Source organism: Podarcis raffonei, chromosome 9 (genome assembly GCF_027172205.1).
Source record: "Podarcis raffonei isolate rPodRaf1 chromosome 9, rPodRaf1.pri, whole genome shotgun sequence".
NCBI lineage: Eukaryota > Metazoa > Chordata > Lepidosauria > Squamata > Lacertidae > Podarcis > Podarcis raffonei.
The window spans coordinates 40,614,436-40,635,048 of record NC_070610.1 but is presented as its reverse complement, the minus strand read 5'-3'; the positions used below and the strand labels follow the sequence as shown (position 1 = coordinate 40,635,048).

General features: G+C 41.6%; 1 protein-coding gene and 1 long non-coding RNA gene across 2 annotated transcripts in view; one reads left to right on the top strand and one right to left on the bottom strand.

The window, feature by feature from the left end:
- Positions 1–20,613, bottom strand: part of DCHS2 (dachsous cadherin-related 2) — a 100,408-nt gene that overhangs the window by 69,069 nt on the left and 10,726 nt on the right. The gene's annotated exons all lie outside the window — the stretch shown is intronic.
- LOC128420964 (uncharacterized) lies at positions 18,426–19,020 on the top strand. Its single transcript, XR_008332187.1, has 2 exons — positions 18,426–18,691; positions 18,873–19,020. It is a non-coding gene; the product is annotated as an uncharacterized LOC128420964 (long non-coding RNA).

The following is a 20,613-nucleotide window of genomic DNA, read 5'->3' as shown; positions in this document are numbered from 1 at the left end:
ACCAGCAGAAAGTTCTTCCTGATGTCTAGTCAGAATCTCCTTTTTTGTAACTTGAATCCATTGGTTTGAGGCCTACCCTCCAGAGCAGGAGAAAACAAGCTTGCTCCATCTTCCATGTGCCCGACAGCCCTTAAGATATTTGAAGATGGCTATCATATCTCCTCTCAGTCTCCTCTTTTCCAGGCTAAACATATCCAGCTCCCTCAACCGCTCCTCATAAGCCCTGGTTTCCAGACCCTTTATCATCTTGGTTGCCCTCATCTGCACACATTCCAGTTTGTTGGTATGTTCCAGGTACAGTCTGACAAAGGCAGAATCGAGCAGGACTATGACTTCCCTTGATCAGGACACTATGCTTCTGTTGATGTAGCCTAGAATAGCATGGGGAGGTGTTGCGGCTGCATCACGCTGTTGACTTCTGTTAAGCTTGCGGTCTACTAAGACCCCCCTAAATCCTTTCCCCATGTGTCCTCCATCTTATATTTGTGCAGCTGGTTCTTCCTGTGTAAGTGCAGAGCCTTACATTTGTCCGTACTGAATTTCATTCTATTAGTTTGGTCCCAGTTTTAACAGAGTTTTAATATTAAGAAGTGGGAAATAAATAATCTGCTGTGCACCTCTGACATCCCACCCCCTTCAAACAGCCTAAAGATGGATCACAAAAATATATTCAAATTGGTCCAAATACATATTTTTTCCAACCACCTATAGGAAACCATTTATCACCCACAAAAATAATGGAGAACACTGGTAATTTTCAGGGGGAAGGTGAAAATAAAGAACTCTTGGGAGAGGCAGGGAGACCTGTGTGTGTGTGTGTGTGTGTGTGTGTGTGTGTGTGTTTCTCCCTCATATTTAAAGATATGCCCACACCTCCCAAAAATGCTTCAAGAAGTTCATCACTTCTTCAAGTGGGGGCTTGGCTGTCATTCACAACATTCTCATTAGAAGTTGGGACAGAACAAGACCTTCTTGGGGACAGGGATGGAGATGGCTGCACAAATCTTTGGAGAGAATTTTCATCTGAAGATACTAAAATTGCTGGGTGAAATCCTTTAGCCCAGCACCCAAATACATACATACAAAAAAAAGTTTGGTGAATGAAGCTTCATAATGTATGTTCTTCCTGGTACTTTATGCAGCAAAATATTACTTTGCCGTTGAAATGGTTCTTTGTGAGGATCATGTGGCAGCACCAAGCAAGCAACAGAATGGTCTGAACCAGAAACTGGCACCAACGCTTGCTCATCCTACGAAAGCACTTGCTACAATATGCAGGTCAGACACACACTGTCTCAAGAATTTGCCAACACTAACGGCTTTTGTGCTTAAAAAACAATATATACAGAATTCTGTCATATACTGTAATTATTTCTGCCATGCTCCTAATCGCAACAATGAACAAAAAAAATCATTTGCACAGTAAAGCAGGGGCGGGCTTTCCATGAATTAAGAAAAATGTTCACTTTTGTAATGTGGACAACAAAGATAACATTGCTTATGAATACAGTGCTTATTATGCTATATTTTCCACAATATGCAGTAACTGGTTGTCTCATGGAGAGACCAAAACAAGCGAGTATGGCATTTTGATCTTATGACCAAGCCACTCCGCATGCAAAACCAACGACTGCAAGTCCCCTGGTGGTATGGGAAATGTCTTAGGGCCGGAAAAGCAGCTGCTGAATTTCTCAGACTCTTCCAAGCCCCAATTTCACAGTGAGGTATCCTGTTTTACGATGGAAGTGGTTGTGTGGTTTCCTCTTTCACTGCAGAACCTGAACTGTTTGTTTTGGAGCTTCCCAGATGAAAGCAGTTGGACACGCTACAGCTGCAGCGCTCAGGAAGATAGGGAATGGAATGCCGCAATAAAATGCTGCCCTTGGTTGCTTTGGTGGCATAAGGGTCTGAAGTGGAACTTTATATTTGGGGGGATTGCACAGTCATTACATTTACGTGTTACCCAATGAGCCTTCACAGTTGGCTTTTGACCACTTTCTGCACTGTACAGACAGACGAATGGGAAGCAGAGAAGAGTGGCAGTTATACTGTGGGCCAAAAATAAACTTTTACAATGCTTCAAGTCCTAAAAAAGAAACACAACAACACAGCTCCAAGTTTTGCTTCTTGCACTGTTAAAATTTGGTTTTGGGTAAAAGGTGGCAGTTTATGATACACACAGACTGCATAGCCGCCACATGTTTCAAGCACATGACTTCCCACAAGAATCCTGGGAACTGTAGTTCCAGGGCTACAATTCCCAGCACCTTTAACAAACTACAGTATGCTTTGAAATGTATGGCACGAATGCTGCCACACACATTGTCACTGCTCAAAACAGTGGCCCAAATGGGTAGTTTTATTTCCCAAAATTATAGCTATGATTTAAAGGTCAAATCAAAGGCAATCCAGTTGAACATATATATTCTAAAGTAACAAACAAATGTTTAAAATATTTGTTTGAAGTAACGTAAGCATATGAAATTCATATATTAGAAAAGTTCCAGTATCAAGACTGCTATTAGAAGACATAAAGACTGGGTTTGCATAAGCAAGTTTATTCATTCTGGATAGAACTTTAGACAGTCCCACTCACAGTGTGTTCAAATGGCCCTAGTCCTATGAGCTGCTGTAGTGGCACAAAATGAAGACAAAAATGACAGGGCAAATTCGGGGGGGGGATATTGTCTTATTTGTCATTTTAAAAGCACAGAATTTTGAATATTTAGTCATTTTTTGGATTAATCTTTCACAATTTATAAAACAAAATTCAAAATGGATATAGCTTGTGCTGTTATAAGAACTGACAACTCACTGTTTATTTATAGATTACTTATGTAACCTTTGGGACGCAGGTGACGCTGTGGTCTAAACCACAGAGCCTCTTGGGCTTGCCAATCAGAAGGCTGGCAGTTCAAATCCCCGCAATGGGGTGAGCTCCCGTTGCTCGGTCCCAGCTCCTGCCCACCTAGCAGTTCGAAAGCACGCCAAAAAGTGCAAGTAGATAAATAGGTACCGCTGCGGCAGGAAGTTAAATGGCATTTCCATGTGCTGCTCTGGTTCGCCAAAAGTGGCTTAGTCATGCTGGCCACATGACCTGGAAGCTGTCTGCGGACAAACGCCAGCTCCCTATGCCTATAGAGCGAGATGAGCGCCACAACCCCAGAGTCGTCTGCGACTGGACCTAACAGTCAGAGGTACCTTTACCTTTACCTTTATGTAACCTTTAATTTGTATAAGAACAACAACAACCACACAGACACAAAGAAGATAGACTGACACTGCAATCCTATGAACATCAACTCAGAAGTCCCTAGTCCCCTGCAACACAATCAGGCTACTATCCTTGTGCCAACACCTTCCACTGCCAGTTGTCCTACACCCCCAAAGTGGCTTTGTAAAGCAACCTCGGGAGACATGTGCTGTGGTGCCATAGGGAGGGTGGGGAAAGAATTTGTCCCCTTGCACAGCATCCTGCAGGATTTTTAACAATGCTGCTGCACACACAGGAAGAGAGAGGTGCAAATGCTTGGTAGAGAGGCACAGCTGGCTGCCATCAAGAGAAAGTCTGCTTAGTTTCTTGATGTGTATTAAGAAGACATGACTTTAAAGTGCACTCAGTATGGAGGCTTCAGATGGTGTCTCAATCCCTCACTGAGAAGTGAAAGAAATCTCAAATCATCCTACATTACTGCACAACTACCTACATGAATCAGAGCTTTCTCCGAATTTCACGAAGCTTTCAATAATATACACAGGAGCAGGACAGAAATCTTTGGGAGATAAACAACTGAGCCATTTCCCACTGAAATTATCTCTCTAGTGTGGTAAAAATCTTCTAATGTTGAAAATCTAATGTTGAAAATCTTGTTTTCAACATTATTATTTTTTAACATTCATTATGCCCAACAAAACCCTCTCTTTTCCCTCTGCATATGATTCCATTATATTTATTTCAAGCATGTGATGAGGCCATTTGCATTATTAAAAACACATTCCTCAGAAGTAAAAACCAGAATATTCCAGTCGCCTAGGTTTTACTTTGTACTATCAGAAAAATCTCACAGTGACAGTTGCTCCATCCCTCCCTAATTCACACATTTCCCCACCAGCTCTCCTGGGACAGGAAAGCCTTTTTGCCCCAAAGCTTATGGGTCTCCTAAACATGGGCATAGAGATATGTACATTAAAATCCTGAGAACTCACTCATGTGGTACCAGACCCAGAGCTGTTCCTGGTGGAGAGAGTGACTCAGAGTTTGGGGGTTCTACCAAGCTGCAGTCATTCCTAGAATAGGCTGACATTTTCATAATCATTACTTGACTAGGAACCTCCTCCAGGCTGGGCAACTTGTGGTGTGTTCCACTCCACATGGAAAAGTGCTAGAACCTCAGATATATAATTGCCAAGTAGCACCTTAAACCTAGGTTACAGTTGCCACAATGGAATGTCTAAGCACCCGCCTTTTTTGCAATAGAGTTTGTTGTTGTTTCTATACCACTTTATATTTTAAAAAAACAAATCTCAATGAGGTTTACAACACATGAAAACATCAAATAAAACAATCCAGAATAAAACAAATTCAAGCTTCAAGGAAAATATTTCAGATCCTTCTCTAAGCGACATTTTGCTTTCCCCAGTCGCCAACTTGGTATCCAGAGATCTCCATGTGGTCACAACTGGACCTGTGCTCATTGCAAAAAGTGCCCAGGGCCTGGTTAATTTCTAATACTGACATGGGGCTGTCTTTGAAACTTCCCCACCCCAGTTGCCATCCTTCTAATAATCACCCCTACAGTGTGGAGGGCTGTGGCCCCAGGATGCGTGTCTGGCCCCAACCCAAAGTTCACCCCACTGTCAGATTAAGATATACTTTCTAGCTAGGCTTTTGGCAAACTTATGCTTTGTTTTGCATAGGTTTATTTTTCCGTTGCTACACTGACAGTATTAGCTGGTCACCTGCTTTTATTCATTCCCCTCCTGATCCTGTCCTCTGCTATTTTTCCATCTGCTGTTGTTTGTCCACATTTCCACTATTTATATACAAAGGGAGTACCAAATTTACATGAAATAAGTACACAAATGAGGAGGGCGAAAGCATCCCCACCACCTTACCTCACAGCACTTCATTTCTTGAAGTACGTTTATCCCAGATTAAGCTCCGAGATCAGAAGTGAGATCAACTCACCTGTTTGCTTCTTCTTAGATGTTACACATCTCACCTCCTATCTTTCATATAGGTTTTGGAACCAATATCTTAGGTACTACTCAAAGCGCATTAGGTTATAGCAGCATGTGTACAACAATATTTTATATCAACACAAGTGGTTGGGTTGTTTTTATGACAAATGGTTGTTTTTCTTCATGACTGGTTCTTTGAAATCAGTAATTTTGTTGTGATTTAAACAAAATAAAGTCTTACATTGTAACATATGCTTCCCAGATAGTTGCTCTCTCGCTCTCGCTCTCGTTTGCTTATATGCTAAATTATTTGCATAAGGAGAGGAAAACACGATCTTCTTGTTCTAGGAAACTGCCACACTTTTTTGGCAGCTACAAAAGTTCCCTTTTAATCCCACTAGTTTAAAATGTTTACAGCTATGAATATTAAATACTGTCAGCATGTATTTAATTATATATTCAGTGAAGCAAAAAAAACCCCCAGCTGAATGAACCAATATACATTCAAATTTAGACCTTTCTTGAGAAGGCTCTTCATCGCCTATGTTAATAATAGCAACCTCATCAAATACTATTAATAAGCAAATAAATTAATTCAGGTTATTTTTTTAAAAAATCTGTTATAAAGAATGGTCACTATCAGTTTGGGCATAATGTATTCAAATGCATCCATTTATGTATTATTTTCACTGCAAGCTTTTCCAGTGCTCCCATTCCTTTCGCTTGTTAGGGAGTGAACAGCTTGCCTACCTACAGATTTAAATGACCTCCTATGATGTTTATAATTGCAGCATGACCTGGGGAAACTCGCAAAAAGCAAATCAGGAAGAGACTGACCAGACAAAGAGCAGCCAAGGAGAAACATGCTCTGGTTCCCATCAGCAGCAGCACAACGCATTTCACATGTTAGGCATTACCCTTAATTCAACTATATTTTGCAACAGATGGGGAAGGGTGGAAAGGTGAGGGATTAGGCCACAACATTCATTTAATTCCCCCATTTAGAAGCTCAACAACAAAAACTTACAGACCTGAGGGCGCATGTGAGGCATCACATATCTCCCTACCCACCTCACCACATACCCACATTTATATTGCGTCAGAAACCTCTTTTGGCACTTCTGAGATGCTTGTCAAGCGACTCAGAAGACTCCTGTAAAAGAATTGGGAGAACTCTCTCACACACTCATACACATGACTCTCTGGACCTCCAAATTACTTAGCTTCCCAGTTGTAGAAGCAGAACTGTTCTCCCTCAATTTTTTACCTGTCACTATCTGGAGGTTTCCAGCTTGTCAGTTTCTAAAAGTTTCTACTTATGCCGATACCCAGGCGGAATGCCAGATTCTGTGAGAAGGCATGGTGTGCTCCATGAATCCAATCAATAACTCTTATTAGTGTTTAGAAAGGCTACAGTAAACTAGGATCAATAAGTGTTTTATGCAGGCCTTCATTATTCACTATGTCTGTGGGCATGATTTTGAGAAACAGTGCAAAGTAATGCTACTGTAAGCGAATCTTCAGATATATAAAATTATTTTGGCAATTGTTGATCATGGTTCCTTTTCCTTACAGGTTGAATTATTTATGGGAGAAAGCAATAACAGTATTTTGATGGCCATGGTCTGGTCAAAATTGCCTTGTAGACCAGAAGTAGAAACTATGGTCCCCGGCATTGCACATGTACCCACAGAGGCCTATTCTGGCACCCAGAGGATACCCTCCCCCTGCTGAAAATAGGCTTGAAATAAACATTCTGTTGCAGGTCACAGAACCACCTGCAGTGTGTGCTTGGATGCTTTGTGTGTGCTGCCCAGAACAGTTTCTCTGATTTGCAAATGAGCCAACAGGCCCCAAAAAGGTTGGTAATCCCTGTTTTAGTCTGTACCAGTCATTTCTGTAATCAATTTTCAGTCATGCAACAAGAGATTCATATCATATCATATGAAATGATCACCTTAAACCTACTGTCTACCTCCTTATGTACCAAGCCTCTGTCTGGTTGTTGTTGTTGTTGTTGTTAATTGAATTTGTTAGTCGCTTTATCTTGTCCAAGAATTACATCCAATCAGACAGACAGAAAACCTCACACAGATACATTAAAACCAAGGAGAGAAAGAAATACATTAAAAACATCCTGCCTCAATCTAAAGATGGTTGCTAAAAGCCAAAGTCCTGGTTATAGAGGAAAGTTTTTGCCTAGTTAGTTTTGCAGTGGTGATGGCATGGACAGGACTGGCACCTCTAAGTGTAATAAATATGGAATTAAGTTGGCAGAGCTGGATTTTCCCATCTAGATCCTGCTGAACTTGGAAATGAATGCCAGAGTCCATTTTGGAGTTTCCATGTCCTGGCTCCAGTAACAAACTCTGCGTATACTTGCTGGCTGTAGGAGTAGCAGAGACTTCGTTTAAGTGCTCAACACCTGGAACTGTGCAAGGAAGACCGGACACAGCAACAAAAGCTTCAAATCTATGAAGTTCTCCAAATTCTAGGTCTGTTCTGGAGAGTTTTTGTCCCAGGGTGAATCATTAAAACTCCCCACAAAATTTGACCTGGTTTCAAATCCGCCAGCATCTGAAAAGGCACTCAAGAAACCAGTCTAGGCTTAGACAGCTCCACATTTGACAGATTGCTTTCACACAACTAGAACAGCTTATCAAGTGCAGATGGAAGCCAGCAGGAGCTGGGGGCTGGGTTAATGTACAGAACATGGAACGTAAATACAGAGATGATGGTCTACATTTGGCCTAGGTTACTTTTGCCACCACCTGACCCACACTAGGTAGACTCCAGTTACCTGGGTGCTTTCGCTGACCATGCAACAGACCTTACAAAATGCGCTTTCATTGAAATCAGTACATGAAGGTAACGGGAGTAGCAACCTAGCGTTCCGCTTATCAGATTGAAGCACGTGTTGCTTAGTTCCATGTCGCAGCCATTTAGCGTGAAAACGCCCCATATGCAATTTTTTTAACTACCAATGTAAATTGCGAGATCACTGGCAACACCACGTTAATGACATGCACATTTAAAACTATGGTTTTTAATTTAGAAAATCCATAGCACTCTCTTGTTTTTGACTTGCTAAATGAAAACAGAATGCTCAAGCAGCCTAGTAGCAGCATAAAACCATTATTGGAGCTATAGTGACGCAAAAACAATACTGTAGGCTGGAACTTCAAAGGCATCTTTAAAAAGAAAATGAATAAACAAAAACGTTATCCTGGAGAATGGAGCCTTGCCTCGAGTGTCATCAAAGGGAACAAACAAAAATACTGACCAAATATATTTTTGTTTTGCATAAATGTTTTGGTTTTGAGCCACTGCGAAAAAAGCTCAAACACAGCTTCGAAGGAAATTATCTGTGTAAAATCAAACCAAGAGACCAAAGACATTACCACAGCATGAATTAGTTCTCCTATGCAGTTTTTAGGAAAACAACTTCTTTCCGCTCTCATGCCCTTTTTTCCATGCATACATCGTGTTTCTACATATTGGGGGGGGGGCGGTTAGATTCCTTTTCGTTTTTCTACTTTGCTTTCCATGCTACTAGAAATCAAATGTGCATCACTTACAGACTTGCAGACATGCCTCCATCGGACTATGGTTTAAACCAAACGTAATCAGATAAATGTTTCCTGAATACTGCAGTGATTCGAGATATGCTCATCCAACCCAAAATTAGTCCTCACCATCATGTTTCGTGCCAACAGCACATAGCCTTAACACTACTCAGACTGGGAAATATTGATGCCTTACCTACCAGTTATATACCAATGTAAGTTAATCCACTCAGTAACCCCTACATGGTTGCAGAGTTCAGCAGGTTACACAGCAAGGGGCATGCAGTGTTATTTCCACATAAGGATCTAGGACAGCTTCTTATGGGAGCTAGAGGCAAGGCTAAAAGTCACCTGCAGGGCATAGAACAGAGATCAGGTAATAAGGAATATTGTTTCAGCTTTGTTCTGCAGCTTCCAGAAGTCCAGGGGAAAATGCAGCAGAGAGGTACATCTTCCAGGCCTTACCTCACTGGTGGAGTACAGGTGAGGTCTGTCAGTTAAAGCAGAAGCAGCCTGTTTCTGAGGCATGCAACCCAATAAGACTGATGTGCCCTTCCACATCTAGGACTGTTGCAGAACACGCTGGCTCCTTAAAGCCAGATAAATTTCTGGGGAGGAAAGTATCATGATCCAGGATGATAATTCTTCGTCCTTAGGGGAAGAGTGAATGAATACAAAGGACATCTTGGACTAGGCGGGTGATTCGTCCTCAGATCCAACCTTTGATATCTCCACCTCTTTGGGAGTTCTAGGATCAGAGGCTGCCAGCACTTCTCTGGCCGGAAGAGCTTGCATTGCCTTCCTCAGACTCAAAGGACTGCCGCTTAGAGGCCATAATAGAACTGTGGTCTCTGCTGCACCACCAGAGTCAATCACTGCTAAAACAAGCTGAGCTCCTTTAAGAACAGAGGCTTCACTTAGTAGGGCCAGGGCTAGCTTATCAGAGGAGGTTGCTATCCTACTTAAGGCGCAGTCTGGTTTGCTGGCTGTTGGAGCAACATGCAAACCTGCCTTGTCAGACTTCCAATTTAGACACCACTTGGAGCTCTCCAGGGTGCTAACTGCTTCACTTGGGTCTCATGCCACACATTTAAAGCACATTGCTTCCTCCCAAGAATCCTGGGAACCATGGTTCACGCCTCACAGAGCTACAATTCCCAGCACCCTTAACAGGATTCCCAAGTGCAAGTTGTATGCTTTAAATGTATGCACCTTTTTATTTTTATTTTTGACTTCTTCTTCACCTGGCTATGCTTATCTGGGCCTAACCTCTGCTTTTGTTTGATTGACTTCATTAGAATCTAACCTCTGCTTTGTATGATCCTGTTCAATGGACTCCGACTTGTTTGACTTTGCCGTGCTACAACTCAGCCTCAGACTGACTTGATTTTGCATACTGGTTCCTAAACTATGATCAATGGTACGTGATCTTGTTCCATGCCTAGTGCATGCCTCCCCTCAAACAAGAAACCCATCTCCCCAACTGGGACCACTGTATAGGACATATTGTATTCATCACTATGAAGATATTAGCAAGCAATTATTCTCAAAAATTAGAGAATATCAGTCCTCTGTAGGTTTCAGACCAGAACTGCAGCAATGGGCCCTTATGATTCTTTTTCTTATACAATGATATCTGATGCCCGCTCCTGATTAAATACATTATTACCTTCCTCTGTCAACCCTAAACTCTTCTTTGGGAATAGCCATAAAATAGCAATGCCTGTGAAAATATAGACATTTAAATGTAAAGATAAATACAGGCAGTCCATCTGTCCAAAGAGGTATCTAAACAAAATTGAGAATTTATAAGTCATGTGTTCAAACGTAGAAAAGGCAGTGAGAAGTAGATGGTGGGAGTTTATCCTTGCAGCATAAGTCTTTTAGATACCATAAGGCCTAGCAGAATCCAGGCTATTATGAAAAAGCAGGGGACTGGGACTTGCTAGACCAAATAATTTATGAAACTCCCCGTCACTGCCTTTGCCACAAATGGTGTGTGCCATCCATCCACCCTTTTCACACTTTCCCAACAAAATGTATGCTTGAAAGCTATCTGGCCCTTGAAAAAAGTGAGACTTTTAGATAAAAGTGTCCCTTTCTTACCATGTACTCACCTGATGCAGCTATTTGAGGCCACTGCCTAACAACGTGGCCTGCACATTCTCCTACTGCTTGCAGATATCTTGCAAGCAGCAAAGAGCACAAGAGATTGTTGCTAAGCAACAATCCCAGGTGCTTATAGCTCTCCCTGTTTCAACACCACTACCTACCGAAACATGCCATGACAGCAAAGCAGGTCCAATCCTGTCATCAGATTTTAAGTGCACCAACAAAGAATAAGCTTTTTGCATCAGTCTACGTCTTGCACCGTATCATCCAAAATCACTGCAGATTCCGAGTTCAGTATAATGATAGTGAATGCTATAGACAATTCTATTTAGAATAATTTCTGGACGGCTATTTTCTGGTCTATCGGCACTTTCAAAGCAAAGGAGAAATGGAATGTACAGGAAAAAACAACTCAAAGTGCAACAGCTTTAAATAGTTTCTGTGCGTGGAAATGTACATCCAGTACTTTGGAAATTACATTGAACCATATGCATTTGTTTTTATTGGTAAGAACAATAAAGCATACACAAGTTGTTTGTCTCAAGCATGTCTAGGAGGTTTAAATAACTGCCCTTCCCATCACCCTTTTCCAAGTACCAGATGTAAGTACCGTCACTGGAAGTGAAGCAGACACAAGCATGACAATCCAATTCTCTACATAAGGGGGGAAGAAAAACATGATAGAAAAGCCTACCAAGGTCACCGCAGGAGACTAAGACATGTGTCAGGTCTGGAAATTCATACATTTGCTTGTTCTGTATATAAAAAAGGAGTTGCAATACTATTAACAGCTTCATGCTTAAAATAATCCAAACTTCAAAGTGAAGGGACTATTTCAAGTACACAGGTCTAAAAATATTCTGACCTTTATGGAAAAGTTTGGATTGTAAGCAACAGAAATCTTAAGAATTAGCAAAGTCTGGTTTACATTTTTTAAATGTTTTGTTTGGCCCCAAAAGAGGAAATGGAAGAGACAAGAAAACCAGCGATGAATGGCCACAACCATTTTCAAACTTTGATAAGGGACAATTTTTCAAAAACATCTTTTTTTCTTAAGAGGATGTATTTTTCAAAACTAGTGGTCTTAATTTAGTTGCACCCATGGTTCTTCAAAGCTATGAAGAAAGTAAAGGGTTTCCTACCAGCAACGGTGTTTACATGGCAAAGTTTCCAATAGACAAAAGTAAGAAAAACACTGTAAGGATTTTCATGGCTGGACAAAAAAAGGGGGGCAGGTAAAAGAGTTCTAATCCAAGGTTGCTATAGCAGGATAATGTAAGGTTGGAAAGAAATCTCCCAGGACAAAACTGCAGTGCTAAGGACCATACATGTCCAGGATACATAGACCAGTAGAATATAAATACTTTTGTTTTATACTGATCATTGCAGTGGGTGGTGCTGTGGTCTAAACCACTGAGCCTCTTGGGCTTGCCGATCGGAAGGTTGGTGGTTCGAATCCCTGTGACAGAGTGAGCTACCATTGCTCTGTCCCAGCTCCTGCCAACCTAGCAGTTTGAAAGTATACCAGTGCAAGTAGATAAATAGGTACCACTGTGGCAGGAAGGTAAATGGTGTTTCTGTGCACTCTGGTTTCTGTCACGGTGTTCTGTTGCGCCAGAAGTGGTTTAGTCATGCTGGCCACATGACCCAGAAAACTGTCTGTGGACAAATGCCAGCTCCCTCAGCCTGAAAGTGAGATGAGAGCTGCAACCCCATAGTCACCTTTGACTGGACTTAGCCGTCCAGGGGTCCTTTACCTTTACCTTTTAGTCATCATTTTTGGTTAGCATATTTCATAATTCCATAATCTTTACAAGGGAAAATACAGTGGTACCTCGGGTTACAGATGCTTCAGGTTACAGACGCTTCAGTTTACAGGCTCTGCTAACCCTGAAATAGTACCTCGGGTTAAGAACTTTGCTTCAGGATGAGAACAGAAATTGCGTGGTGGCGGTGCAGCAGCAGTGGGAGGCCCCATTAGCTAAAGTGGTGTCTCAGGTTAAGAACAGTTTCAGGTCAAGAACGCACCTCCAGAACGAATTAAGTTCTTAACCCGAGGTACCACTGTACCTATAAGATGGCATTTCTAAAACAGCTTTTTTTAATGAAACAAAACAGGTCCAATCCCACATCCCTATTAAGAAGATGCAATTGTACAATATTCACTTGACATCTAAACGAATAATATTAATAAAAAACTCTTTAACATAATTAAATAATAGCAGCATTTCCTTAATTAAACATTGTTTGGCAAGATGCCTAGGATGTGTGAGTTACAGGTTTCTTCTGTCAACATCTGCCTTATCTTCTAAAGGCTGGTGGTAAAAGGTAAAAAGATCAGAACTACTTTGGGTGTTGTTGATTTTTTAAGGCCTAAGTACCAGGGCAGGTTGAAAGGGAGCAGACAGTCCTTCAAATAATCTGAGTTTTTGGTTAATACTTAAAATGCTAAATTGCATCTGGAAGACGATTCTAATTTTTCAGAACAGATCACATATAACCACCACGCAACACAGGTTAAACAGCATCCTCCTGACCCACTGATCCCTGCATCGGATATCCATTGCTCTCAACTCCGGATCCAGCGAAAAAGAGAAACAAAATACGATGTAATCAGCATATTGATGGCACCACTTCATTCCAAATCCCGAAGCAACCTCCTGAACACAAATGCATGTGAAATAGTGCTGTTAGAATTCTTAAGAGAGCCAATACTCTTCTCTGCTAAATCAAAGCAAGTACCTGACTTGGTCCATGAAATGTGAGAGGCAATTAAAGGGAGATAATTCCTGAGCTGGAGAAGAGTGACTTTAAAGGCTGAGCAAATGATCCAAACCCCACACTTGCAGAGCTAATGGGAAATGGGTGGGGGGAGGGTAATTAAAAGCATAGCATTAATGTAAGGAGCCCTGTATTTTTCCTAACAAAGTCTACTGGCACCTCCAGATAGGCTTGAATACCCCCCCCAAAAAAAGAAAATACTTGCTACAATCTCTGAACTCATCCACCCTTGAACTCTTCTAAGGTGCATGTTGCTAAGAGCTCAAAGATTTGTTGTTTAGTCGTTTAGTTGTGTCCGACTCTTCGTGACCCCATGGACCAGAGCACTCCAGGCACTCCTGTCTTCCACTGCCTCCCGCAGTTTGGTCAAACTCATGCTGGTAGCTTCAAGAACACTATCCAACTATCTCGTCCTCTGTCGTCCCCTTCTCCTTGTGCCCTTCATCTTTCCCAACATCAGGGTCTTTTCCAGGGAGTCTTCCCTTCTCATGAGGTGGCCAAAGTATTGGAGCCTCAGCTTCAGGATCTGTCCTTCCAATGAGCACTCAGGGCTGATTTCCTTCAGAATGGAGAGGTTTGGTCTTCTTGCAGTCCATGGGACTCTCAAGAGTCTCCTCCAGCTCCAGCTCAAAGATTACAAATGTGTGTGTGTGTGTGTGTGTGTGTGTGTGTGTGTGTGTGTGTGTGTATATAAACAAACCAACAGCTTTTGACTGCCTATTATGCCTCTTGGGGAAAATATAAATATAGGAAAATAATATTATTACTGTTACTCAGTTACAGAATTCAGCCTTCTTTCTTTAAGGCAAATCTAGGAACGTTCCATACTATCCATTTTCTGTGGTCTCGACTGCGCCTGACATTTATGGCACACTAAAAGAATGTGGAATTCTCCAGGGAGATTTGTCTTTTTTAAGCGCTAACTGTGGAAGACTCTTCATCCATCGTATTTCCTCTTCTTCACCTAATCAAAGCCTTTCCTGCCCACTTCTCTCAAAACTCTATTTTTAGCCATTAATCTAGATTCACTAAGTCAGCAAAATATTTAATGGACACTGAAAACTTTCGTCTTAGGAATACAAACGAATATGCTTTGCAAATTCAGGCTTTATCGGTCCTTTGCTTCTGCGGACAGAAAAATAATACTGATGATGAGTTCAAGAATTCCTTCATCTCCAAAAAGTCTGAAGAGTCTAATTGCTAAAAAAAATAAAATAAAGCACTTTGCACTCTCAGAAGCACAGCAGAAGTGATAAGGAAGAAGAGTACAAAGAATATTGGGTTTGGGTCTACGTTTTCAGGAAGAGAATTCTCTAAAAACATTCTAATTTCATGAATAACTGAACTTTGCTGAATCCATTCTGGTAGTGCACACATTTGCAGCAAATTTATATAAATAACAGTGTCCTAACTGCCATGCATTAGAGGGGAAACAGTGTGAAAGCTACTTTGTGAGAAGCGCGCCAACAGTAATGGTAACACATCATCACCAAAACATGATGTGACATGGGCTGCACAGTGACCTTGTGCTTATGTCATGAGCAGACATAACAGAAGTCATAAATCATATACCATGAACTGAAAAACATGGCAACCTAACAAGGCTATGTGAACAGTGAGAGAAATGCATTAACTTATCCCGACCGTTTTCAGCCTTTTTGACTTCTGGACCCTCAAAACAGCAGCTAATGTCAACAACTTCACTGTGCGCAAAGCAATCCTTCCATGGCCTAGAACAGGGGTTGGAAACTTGGGAGTCCAATAGCAACTGAAGGGCCACAACTCCTGCCCTTCCTGACCACTGGCAATGCTGGCAGACAACAACTGGGTGACTATAGGTTCCCCAGCCCTGGCCTAATGCTTTCTTTGCCCCCTGCTCTCCTAGCCTTATCCTCATATAACTGCCCTGCCCTCCAGCAGGATCTGACTGGCTATTGGAGACACATATAAGCCAAGGTCAGCGAAAGTACCATCAAATGATGGGAAAAGGCACTTGTGCCTTCGGCTCCCTTCACCATAGTGTAAGGGCAGCTAAGCGAGAGGCTTTATCACCACCAATACAAAACCCCTTAGCTATGTATAATATAAACCAGGCATAGGCAAACTCGGCCCTCCAGATGTTTTGAGACTACAGTTCCCATCATCCCTGACCACTGGTCCTGTTAGCTAGGGGTGATGGGAGTTGTAGTCCCAAAACATCTGGAGGGCCAAGTTTGCCTATGCCTGATATAAACTCTAAACACAATAGGCAAAAGAAAATCATACCAAAATAATAAAAATCTTAGGTTTATTATAGAGGAGAAATGCTCTGTCTTTCTGAAACTTAAGAATGGATTGGATTCAGAAATATACCAGTGGAAGAAATTCTAGTGGTGGGGCTGGGGAAGAGCCATAGCTCTATGGTAAAGCACATGTTTTGGTTGCAAAAGATCCCAGGTTCACTCCTTAGTGCCTCCAGGTAAGCCAGCGAAAGACTGCTGCCAGAGAACTGGGAGAATCGCTGCTAGAATCGCTCCCTATACAAACCCACCCAGGTGCTAAAATCCTCCATTGAGCACATTCTCTCAGTCTCATCAACATCAGAAGCATGGCTGGTGATGACACAAGGGTCAGCCTCTTCTGTGGCTCATCCCGTATTATGGAATTCCCTCCCAAGAGAGGTTAGACTGGCTCCCTCTTGGTTATCCTTCTGCCAGCAGCCTAAGACTTTCTTATTCAGACAGGCCTTCAACAATTAAGGTGAGACAATGCTAATTTTAAGTGTGTTTTGATGTATTTTAATTATTGTTTTCAGCTAGTTTGTTTTTATTGCTTTGTATTTTACACATTGCAAGGCACCTTGAACTTGGGAGAAAGGTAGTATATAAATATATTAATTAATTAATTGATTAATTAAATGCTTTCTTGACGGGGATGGTGCCTACACATTTCCCTTTTTAAAAAAAACCAAAAGCAGATTCTGGAGCAGAGCTGACCCCATCACATTTTTATACCAGCTCATAGGAAATTTCTCCAGTCCTGATCTCACATGCTAATAGTTCAGCTTTAACAGTTTTGTGGGCTGGATCCTATATAATACGTCTATTCTATCACGGAGTTTATGATTCCTTAAATTAACTAAACCAGTATTAAGAATCCATGTGTCATACAATACATTTTATGGTTGCCTTCATACAAAAGCTATCACATCACCACATACGTCATTAGACTGAGTGGCATAAGATCTTATTGGCATAAGATAAAACATGTTACTTTTTACTGTGTCTCATAACATTTCAAAGGCTATTCAGAAGTGAAAGTATATCACAGCCTGTAATAATAATAATAATAATAAATTTTATTTATATCCCGCCCTCCCCATCCGAAGCCGGGCTCAGGGCGGCTAACAACAATAAAACAGTACAAAAGTACAGCACAAACAACACTCTAAAATCATTCATTATAAAATTAATTAAATTCAAGCCACTGGCCACCATTGGGCCAGAGCTCTGCGAAGATTGCCGAGGGAGGGAGTCAGGCTGTGCCCTGGCCAAAGGCCTGGCAGAACAGCTTTGTCTTGCAGGCCCTGCGGAAAGATGTCAAGTCCCGCAGGGCCCTAGTCTCTTGTGACAGAGTGTTCCACCAGGTCGGAGCCACAGCCGAAAAAGCCCTGGCTCTAGTTGAGGCCAGCCTAACTTCTCTGTGGCCTGGGACCTTCAAGATGTTTTTGTTTGAAGACCGTAAGTTCCTCTGTGGGACATACCAGGAGAGGCGGTCCCGTAGGTACGAGGGTCCTAGGCTGTATAGGGCTTTAAAGGTTAAAACCAGCACCTTAAACCTGATCCTGTACTCCACCGGGAGCCAGTGCAGCTGGTATAGCACCGGGTGAATGTGATCCCGCAGCAAGGACCCCATAAGGAGTCTTGCTGCAGCATTCTGCACCCGCTGGAGTTTCTGGGTTAGTCTCAAGGGCAGCCCCACGTAGAGCGAGTTACAATAATCCAGTCTGGAGGTGACCGTCATGTGGATCACAGTGGCTAGGTCAGGGCGAGAGAGGTAAGGAGCCAACTGTACATAAATTACTTTACAAATGTATAGTAAACATCATTTTACCAAGCTACTCCATATAGGATTTTGGAGTATGGAGGAAGAACAAGATTCCCAGATGCTGGTTTTTAATGGTGGGGGGGGGGCCTATGAGCATGAGCTATTTAGTTTAGAATTTATTTTCTCAAAAATTTTAAAAGAAAAAAAGTATTTATTTTTGCTATTTTACTAAATTTGTTTTAGAAATGAAGCAAAATAATTTTGTGGCTTTGTTGCTGGTTTAACATGCTTGACCTGTGACATCGTTATGACATCACGTGATTGATAGTCAGCCATCCTCACCTGTCATACCTGACCTGCAGGAGATGGGGGAAGATAAGGATCCAACCCACCAGCCAGATCTACTTCCCTACTCCTGCTTTAGGAATAGAGGTGAGATGCAGAGTCAAACTTACTTAATGAGTCAGTCAGTGTGTTCATGTGCTCATCAAACAAGTCACCAGAAAGACATTGTTTTCCTATTGATCATACACTCTCTGTCCCACAGCTGCAGAACAGCTACAGCAAATGTTCTGTAGCCCTCATTTAGAAAGAATAATAGCTTTGGGTTTCTGCTCAGGCTGTCAATCTATAACAAATTTCTAAGATAAAAGGCAAACTTATTACCTATGCTGACCTGGCTGACATTAGCATTATGAACATCAGCTGCCTTTATTAGAAATGTTAATAAAGTCTTATTTGTTGTTTCTGTGCATACCATGAAATGTTCAAGAGACCATCAATTTCTGTTTATTATTTGGTGCCATTGCTGTTTTTCCAATTCCTCTTTTTTATTTCTGTTTGTTTACCTTCTAAAGTGCTGGGTTTAATTTGTTCTTAGTTCCTTTCCTCAGGGATGAAGTTTATCATAGCTTATTTCGGGCACATGAAGAAGAAGAAATGAAGCACTTCTCTCTCACACACAAGCTTGCAGAGGTTGCAAGGACACATGTTCAAGTGGAATGCCTGTCTCAGATTTGGATCAGGTAAATAATCTTGAGGCAATGAGGACATAAACAGTGTACAAAAGATGCTCAGGAACCCAGGGTTGGATTCTGCTAAATGAAGCATACTGTTAATCAGTCCAGTCCAGCAAATACCTATGGTCCAGACTACAAACACTTAAAAAAAGAAAGATCTACCCATGCCTCTTCTCCCTTTCCTCAGGTTATGACAGACAAAGCCAGAGGTTGTCATCAACTGGGGGCAGAAATCAACTCAGAAAAAGCTGAGGGGAGGAAAGAGGCCCACCATCTGTGTGCCTGTGAACTCTCCAATCTGGAGTAAAGATTAAACAGAGATAACTGGAGATTAATGAAGGTAGCATTGTGCCAAAAATGTATCCTGCATTCTCCCCACCAACCATTCTGCATCAGTTAGTAAACAAATAAATTGCATTTTAATAGCATCAAAGAGGAGGGGGAAATTCAGTGAAATTCTCATGAGTGGAGAATTTGTGGGGATCCTTTCTTTCATTTTACAATTCATTCCACTACTCTGTAGCCTTCACAGGTGCCCCATGGCAATCAAAGTAGAGGGGAAGACATCATGAGTTAACTTCTCTCACAGGGCTTTTTTTTCAGATCAGGAAGTCTGGCCAGCCAAGAAAGCTGCAGAGTGCTAGAGAAGTATTTACTAGAAAGAAAGAAAACACATACACCACTTTTACCCACCTCACATCATTAAGGCAAGTTCAAAACTCAGTGCCACAAGAATGAGGTATGAAAATGGAAGCCCCTTTGGCCAAGGAAGAAAATTTCTAAGAAACTGGAGGACAGATTTCATAACAGCCCTAGAAGAAGACGGGTTTCACAAGTAGCAGCTAACTGAATGTTCTATTATGTTTTTCTGTTGGAAGCCACCCAGAGTGGCTGGGCCAACCCAGTCAGATGGGCAGGGTACAAATACGGTAAATTATTTATTATAATAATAATTATTATTATTACATGTGTTTTCAGATCATCCTAGTTTATGGTTCATGGAGTACTGCGGACAATTGTCTCTGCCTCTTGAACCATGATTTTGCATCTGCTCATGTTCATTTGTACCCGACTTAAGAAGGTGGGATTGGAGTTTTAAGAAGAAAACAGGTCTTTGTTCCGGCCATGCCTGCCCTGTATAGCTTATCAACAGAAGCATAGCATAATACTGTTGCAAATCCATGTAGCAATTACTGCCCATGAAAAACACACACACACACACACACACACACACACACACAGAGAGAGAGAGAGAGAGAGAGAGGTGTAAAAAAATAGTATCAACTAAACTGAAGATCAATCCTGAATCCTATTCAGTTTTCCCATTCCCCTAAACTGCATTTTTTAAATCACTGCTCTTAGAAATAGAGAACGTTTAACATTAATTTGTTGCCACGGTAGGAGTGACAATAATGGCAAAGCTTACAAAGTGTAAAGCTGAAGTTTCAGGAAACAGGCAGATTTGGACTAACTTCTGTTGTCAGTAATTGCCAAAAAATACTGCTTTAAACAGCATCCCAAGAAATGAAACTGTCATACCTTTTGCCAACACCCAGCTGTAGCAGCCAAGAATCCAACCTGAAGCCTCCCAGACCTCACTAGCCCACAATCCAAACTAGAGACGAGGATGTAATATCTCTAAACCAGTGATTTCCTTCACCGCCCATGGACTACTTGAAAATTGTTGGCAGACCACTTGATGAATTTTCTGTCTATTGTAGCAATTGCAATGCACTGTGCTGAATGCTGTGTAATTGAATTTTTATTGCTTCTTTTATTTCTATTGCATTTTGTTGGATTAGAATCCGAATTCTGTTACACTGATGCCATGAGTATTTACTTGGAAGCAGGCTCCACCAAGATCAGTTGTAGGTGTGTATAGGACTGCAGCCTTAGAAGCTTGATCCCATGCATCTTTCCTCAAAAGG